Source organism: Leptonychotes weddellii, chromosome 8, assembly GCF_054177405.1.
Source record: "Leptonychotes weddellii isolate Sample4059 chromosome 8, ASM5417740v2, whole genome shotgun sequence".
In the NCBI taxonomy this organism is placed as follows: Eukaryota; Metazoa; Chordata; class Mammalia; order Carnivora; family Phocidae; genus Leptonychotes; species Leptonychotes weddellii.
In genome coordinates, this window is record NC_138376.1 from 111372202 (window position 1) to 111380100 (window position 7899).

The 7899-nt window shown below is 40.6% G+C and overlaps 1 long non-coding RNA gene across 1 annotated transcript in view; it reads left to right on the top strand.

Annotated features, from left to right (window-relative positions):
• The window catches only part of LOC115944635 (uncharacterized), a 46579-nt gene extending 43089 nt beyond the window's left edge, over positions 1-3490 (top strand). The window contains exon 6 of the long non-coding RNA XR_014147375.1: positions 671-3490. This is a non-coding gene — a long non-coding RNA (uncharacterized LOC115944635). The remainder of the gene's footprint in view (positions 1-670) is intronic.
• Positions 3491-7899: the final 4409 nt, after the last annotated feature.

Genomic DNA, 7899 nt, shown 5'->3' on the forward strand with positions numbered 1-7899 from the left:
TAGGCATCTGCCTTTGGCTCGGGTCATGATCCTGGGGTTCTGGGATTGAGCCCTGCTTGGAGAGCCCACTTCTTTCTCTCTTCCTCTGCCTCTCCCCTGGCTTGTGCTCTCTCACTCTCTTTCTCAAATAAATAAATAAAATCTTAAAAAAAAATAAAGACAGTTCTTTTGTTGATGGACACTTAGGTCAATAGACAAATGGATAGGGAAAATGTGGTATATATATATATATATATATATATATATATATATATATATAAATATGATGGGATATTACACAGTCACAAAAAAGTATGAGATTGTGCCATATGAGACAACATTTGGGTGGACCTAGAAGGTATTTTGCTAAGTGAAATAAGTCAGACTGAGAAAAACAAATTCCATATGATTCCACTCATAAGTGGAATCTAAATAAATAAACAAACAAAAAGCAGAATTAGACAATACAGATGACAAACTGATAGTTGCCAGAAGGGAAGGGGGAGGTTGGGCAAGATGGATGAAGGGGAGTGGGAGATCCAGGCTTCCAGTTATGGAATGAATAAGTTACAGGGATAAAACACACAGCATTGGGGCGGGATGGGGTGGGGGTGGGGGAAGTACTACTTCTGTTATTACCTGCAAAGCTCTAAGTACCAAGCTTGTGATATTACTTCGTGTTTTTTTTCAGGTTTAGATATTACCCATTGACTTCTGTCATGAAGATGAGGATTTAGATATCTTGTCTCTTCTACTCTTACCAAACCCAGTCATAAACACTTCCCAGCTGTTCATCCTGTGGATTGAGATTCATTGTAATTTTGATCGACTCAATGTTCAGGGTTACATTTTTATGACTCTGTAGGCTACTCCATGTTGAGTCATATAGAAAACTATGATTACTTCTTTACTGCTCAACTTGTAGTTTTCTCTCAGTTAAGAATTGTCTTTTCTCATTTGCCTAGTTTTCTATGTACACGCTTATTTCTATGTACACATGTCTACCAGATGTTGAAATATCTTCTTGATACATTAATGTGTGTTGGGTATTATATCAATTTTATTTTTTTTAATCTCTTCTGAAGCATGTGGGCCTGTATAAGTCCAGATGTGTTGCCCTCATGCTTGGTGCATCATCCTGGGTATATGATAATTCCTTTGCATTTTTTCCTGTTTTGGATCCTTTATCCTGTAAAGCGTATCTTCCTTTTTCTTGGTTTACTTCCTTGTTTTGGTTGCACATATTCTTTGGAAACTCTCTTGGAAGAGGGGTGTGTGTGTGTGTGAAGTGGAGGTAGTTTTTCACTGAAAAATCTTCACCCTCACACTTAGTTGAGAAGTTAGTTAGATATTTAATATTAGTTAGAATTAATTTCCCTTCAGAATTTTGAATGCGTTGCTCCATTTTCTTCTAACTTCCTGTGTTGCTGTTGAGAACTGCAGAATTATTTGGATTCCTGTTACTTTGTATGTGAACTTTTCCTCTTCACCTTTCTGAAAACCTACAGCATCTTCTCATTGTCCCCTATGTTCTAAAATATCTCTGATGTGTCTTGGTGTGGATCTGTTTTTATCGCTGGACACTGGGTAAGCCCTTTCACATTGGAAATGCATATCCTGAAATTTTCAGAAATCTTAAATTATTTCATTGAGGAAATAATTGTTTTCCCTAGTCTTTCTTTGAGGGACTTCTCTTGGACTGGGGTCTTTTAATTTGCTTATACTTTCCCTCCAATTTTTCATGATTTTTTCTTTTTGTTTTCTTTCTGCAAGATTTATTATACTTTATCTTCTGGTCTGTTGAGTTTTCATTTCTACAACCATGTTCACATTTTTTGTTGTTGCTGTTCTCTGTGTCTTTATTTTTTGGAGCTTCCTATTCTTATTTTATTAATTGAAAACCTTCTATTATCTTCTGTAGACACTAAATTTTTTTCCCCTGCCAGCCTAGTCATTGTTTCCTTCAAGTTGCCTTTTTCTGTTTATGTATTTTATTCCAACATCTATGCGACGGCTTATATCCTCAGATGTTTGATAATTCTTTTTTTTTTTTTTTTTTTTAGGAAGGAAGAGAGAGATGGGGGAAGAGGGAGAGAGAGAATCCCAAGCAGGCTCCACACCCAGTGTGGAGCCTGACGTGGGGCTTGATCTCACCACCCTAAGATCATGACCTGAGCCGTAATCAGGAGTTGGTTGCTTAACCAACTGAATCCCCCAGGCGCCCCAGATGCCTGATAATTCTTAATTGTGCAAGCATGATTAAGGGTGTTCAAATAAAAAGCTGTGATGTAGGTAATGGGGCAGCTGTTTGTCTTAGAGCCTCTATTGTCTATCTTTAAATGTTTCTTCTTAGGCTGTTCAGAATGTGCTTCTAGTCTCCTGTGTGGAGGGTAAATGCCTGTCTGCCATTATTCTGGGAGTGAGACTGGGATGGGAGGCTGGGGATGTCAGCTTTGAATATGCATACTCAATCCCCTGGTTCTGGGCACAGTTCCCCTGCCCTTGACTTGGTTTCCCAGGACAGAGATTCCCTGGTTTCTCTGAAAGTTGCTCAGCTGTATAAGGAAGGCCAATGACTTGAGATACCTAACTACTACTTCTTACAGCCAATCCTTTTTATCTTCTCCCGGTCACCCTCCTCTCCCAGGGACCGCTGCTTAGAGTGAAGCCTTTTCAGGCCTGTAAGTCAATTTCCACTTGACCACCTATGTACATCCTTCAAAAGTGTTGCTGTCATTGCATCTTCAACTTGTGGTCTTATGTCTTAAAATAAGCCTCTTTGGTGTAGTTTCAGTGGTGCTTTGGAAGAAGCAATATTAGATGATGTTTTCAATCTCCATCTTTATCTGAAAGTCACAGCAAGTGACTGTATAGAGTTTGAAGTATTTAGCTTTTATACAAACACAGTGACTTATGGGGTTTTTGATGTTTCTGATATTTTATAAAAATCTATGATCAACTGGTCTTTTTTTTTTTTTTTAAAGATTTTATTTATTTATTTGAGAGAGAGCATAAGCACAAGCCCAAGGTGGGGGAGCTATGGGCAGATGGAGAAGCGGACTCTCCACTGAGCAGGGAGCCTGATGTGGGATGTGGAACTCGATCCCAGGATTCTGGGATCATGACCTGAGCCGAAGGCAGATGCTGAACCAACTGAGCCTCCCAGGCACCCCATACCAACCAGTCTTAACATGGCTATTGTGTTAGCCTAACGCTTTGCAAACTTCAGTAATGTTCCAACTCTATTCAGGGAAAAATAAAATCTATGGACTTCAAGTACTGAGTTACAGTAATTGTAATATTACTTAAATGTGTACAAATGTAAGTATAGATTATTTATGCTTAGAGCTCTTGTGTATTTATATAAGCAAAAGCAAAAAACTAACTTAATATAAGAAAATCACATATTTAATTCAAATTAACAATAATAATTTAATGTGACTGATGTTATTTTAATGCAACTAAATTTAATGCAACTAAATTTTAATGCAACTAAATACTCTAAATATAAACATGGTACTTACTGCTGTGTCACAGGTTCTTTTAAGTCCACTGTCCATGTGCTACCACGTGTTGCAGGAGAAACAAATTACCCATCACTCTGAATTTGAAATAAGTACAGGGAAACCTTTTTTTTTTTAGATAGCAAGATTTATTGTCATATGGGCATCATTTAGCAAGAATGTATCCTCAACCTATTAAGCCTGCATCTGTTCTTTTCATATTAATCTAACAAATACAGTAGCACTTCATAATGTCAAGACGATCATAAATGCAAACAAGAATTTGGCCTTTATTTTAATTTAGAAGTATCCTCCGAGGAAAGCTCTGGCTACACACTTGAGTCGAGTGATGACCCCGTAGGGCCTCAGATTTCTGGGACACCTCCTGGGCAGAGGGGACTGCTAAGGAGAACTACAGAAATGGAAAACTCTATCCCGGGGCTCCATCCCAGGGCTCCATCCCAGGGCTCTGGGATCATGATCTGAGCCGAAGGCAGATGCTCAACCGACTGAGCCACCCAGGCGCCCCTTTTCCTTGCTTTTCTTCTTTCTACATGAATGAAGATGCGTATTGGAAGAAGGGTACGTTTGACCTGGTGACATGGTTTCATTCTAGCGGCAGGCAGCCACTAGTTTGAGATCTGGGGTGATTTTAAGTATGCCGAAAAGCAGTTGCCCTAGCTTTGTAAAACAAAACAGTTGCATTTGTTAAAACAATCAATACTTAAAATTTTCTGCATAATACTGATAAATGGCCCAAATATTTTACCCTGTTACTGTGATTGGATCTTTGGGCTCTTCCTTGGGGCCACGTGGCCAGAAAGGCCCAATAATCACCAAGGAGGCACTGACCAGTGCTGGGGCCCCAGCTAGCTCTCTGGGGAAAGGAGGTCACTGCCCTCCAGGCACGCGTAACATAGGATGGTGAAACTATGTGGCAATATGTCTTTTAAAAGCGGGGTAAGAACCCAAAAGAATTTGGTATCCACTTGAAAACAGTAAGAGTGTTTTCTAGATGCAAAGAATGGAGGGCCGGTTGGTTAATTTCATCACTTGATTAGGCTCAGGTTTTAGTCCTGCTGGCCATCTCTCCACAATACAGAGGGGCCACTGCCCAGAGGGAGGAGTCCAGGAAGGGGGGGCCGTGGAGACAGTTCGGCCTGTGAAGCCGGTCCCTTGCAAATCAGCCAGCTGGATAATGGAATGTTTGGCTTCCAGAGGGGCATCAGGAACACTGACCTCACTTAATCAAGCCTTCCTGTCTGCAGAATTGTACTGGAGCATAAAGAGCACACCGCAGGCTGGATTCTCAATACTAGAGGGCTGTATCTATTTGTAAGTGAACCTGAGGGTGCATCCTGGAGCCTGAAGCCTGGCCCTGGGTAGACAGCAGGCAGACTTGGCTAAGGGTTAGGGCTCTTGCCAAACAGGTTGTGATTTAGGACACATTTCAGTTCCAATATGGGGCACAATCTAGGCAGATGAAATATATGCAAATGGCCTGGAAATCTCCATGGTGATCCCCACCTTACCAGGTTAAGGCAGGGGATTAATTTGGGTTAGCATGTCTAGCATTGTCTCTAGGGAATTGGGGGTGGGTGGGGATATCAAGCAGGACTTCAACAAAAAGAAATGTTCCTCCTGAAACTAAGCACCACACATACAAAACCTGTGTTCTTTCTTATCCTCAAGCCTTCATCTGGACCTCCTCTTTTCCTAGTTACCTTTTACATTAGACTGGGCTTGGGCAGTTGCAAGTGATAGAATTCCAACACAAGCTAACATTCATAAAAAAGGGGGTTAGAAAGAGGGAACTGCCCCTCTGCCTGGAAACCAGGGGCCCTCGCATCCTCAAGACTTTCTCTGTATTTTTTTAGCTCCTCATGAGATGATTTCATTTTCTCCTTTTGCAGGTACAGAACTCTACCTAGTAGCAGGGGCAGGAAAGGGGCATGGAGGGATTGTGGGATAGTTTCAATTTTATGTTACTCCAGTTATTAATTCCAAAGAGAAAAAAGAGAATTTTCCCTTCCAGTGTTATTCTGGAAATTCCTCTGGAAGAAGATATGTGGGTATAGATCTCCCTTTGTCCCTCTTGGATCAATCGCTATGCCTGGGGTTGAGGCCTATGGTTGGCTGTTCTTGAGTCATGAGCCTACCCCAAGGCTAGGTGGAGAGGTGATTGACAGCCCCATAAAATTTGATTGGAGCAGGGCAGGAGCAATTACCTAAAGAAACATTACCCCTTAAGGGTATGATGCTGGGCAGAGGCAAGAGGACAGATGTCCTTTAGGATTCCTATTCATCTGTTAAGGCTTGACTCAGGTGTCACTTCCTGATACCCCCTGTCTCTCTCCTTCCCCTATTGGGTTACGTGTCCCTCTTCTGTGTCATGTTACATCTTAGCCGTACTGCTGTATCCATAATAACTTATAATTGTCTAGTTATGTGTTGGTCTCTCTCACTAGACAGTAGCTTTTTGAAGACAACCACTGTGGCTTATTTCTATTGGCACACCCAACCCTTCAGCAGACAATGAGAGTTCCAGAAATGTTTTCAATGAAAAAATAAATGAAGATGATCACAAAATGGCAGCAAATCATCTTGAGTTAAAAAAAGGAGGAAGGAACATAATAGTAAAAAAAAAAAAAAAATACCAGGTACTGTGATAAATGCTTCATATCAAGTAATTCATTTGATTCTCAAAACATTTGAGGGAGGTATTCTATTTCAGACAGGAAGCTAAAGGTTAAGTAAGTTCCACAAGCTCATACAGCTAATAACTGTCAATTTAATAATTAGCACTCAGACAACTTAAATCCAGCCTCATTTACTTTCAGCAACTCTGTCTTCTGTTCTCCTCCTCTTGTTCCTTCTGCAGGTTAACAATGAACTTATATAACCTAGGGATGCTCTCTTTACTTCTTAGTGATTTGGACATTTTCCCCCAATAGATTTTTATTTTACCTAAATGCACTCCCTAGCCTGTTCTGCATCTTTGTCATTTGTTTCTTTAGCCACACAGTTAGAGGGTTGAAGGAGAAACTAACTGTAAAATCCCTTCCAGTACCAACATCACAAAACTATACAAAGTAAATGAAACCAACTAAAAGTAACAAGTCTGACAACCCCAACATAGGATGCTCTTTACTCAGAAGGCTTTTGGTTCTCAGGGGCAGCACACTGTGAAGGGGTGGGTCTAGGTATACCCCTCCACTCTCTCCTCACCTCTTCCTTCTCTTTTGGGGACTCTTTTATTCTCTCCTTTTGTTCTATCAGTTGTTCTTTTCTCCTCAACTGCTTAGTCTTTTTATTTTGTCCATAGCTTCTTTAGACCCTGCATTTCAACTCCCCTACCTTCGGCACCCTCCCTGCCCTCCTGTCAGCTGACTTCTCTTGCAGGGCATTCGGTCAGGACTGGCCAGGCTCTGTACCATAGGGTAGGCTGAATTGCCCAGAATGCTCCTGAGGTGTTAATGACCTTGGCAACCTCAAGGGTGATCCACAACTAAACAAAACACTTGAATTCAAATAGATAAGGCTAATTGTGGGCATTTTGAAATTATGATCGATCCAGTGGGCAATGTTTTTCTTGTAGGGCAATTTCTAAACTCCTCCAATCATCCAAAGTGGCCTATTTGAGGCCAGCTCCTTAGGGAACAGTGGCTCTAAGTGAGAGTCCCCAACCATCCTGATCTAACTTCAAGAATTTGTTTGTTGGGCGCCTGGGTGGCTCAGTTGGTTAAGCAACTGCCTTCGGCTCAGGTCATGATCCTGGAGTCCCGGGATCGAGTCCCGCATCGGGCTCCCTGCTCAGCCAGGAGCCTGCTTCTCCCTCTGACCCTCCCCCCTCTCATGTACTCTCTCTCATTCTCGCTCTCTCAAATAAATAAATAAATCTTAAAAAAAAAAAAGAATTTGTTTGTTAAAACTGCAGCTTCCTGGGCCTCACCAGACCTAGCAAATCAGAATTTCTGGGAGTTAGTAGGCAATTTGAATTTAAAATATTCTCCTTGGTGATTCTTAAGTTCACTCAATTGTGAGAAACTCTGCCTTCATTCTAATTATTCTCTAAAAGTTTAGTGCATTACTTCTATTAGTTTCCTTAATTGTATCACAAAGAATTTTATTTTATTTATATCTGTTTTCAACTTGCACAATAAATACTAGATATTTGACTGAAGAATTCAGCAACAATATTTAGCAAATATTCTGGTATCTATTATATATAAGTCACTTTCTTGACCTGGAAAAGGTAAGAAAAGATGAATTCCCTAAAATTTTGTCCCTTCCTTGAATGCTTCCATATGGGGCTTTATTCATAGTCAACACCAAGGGTGAAGCTGAAGGAGTGCCTTGTTTTTTTTTTTTTTTTTAAATTTTCTTTTTTTTTTTTAAATTTATTTATTCATGAGAG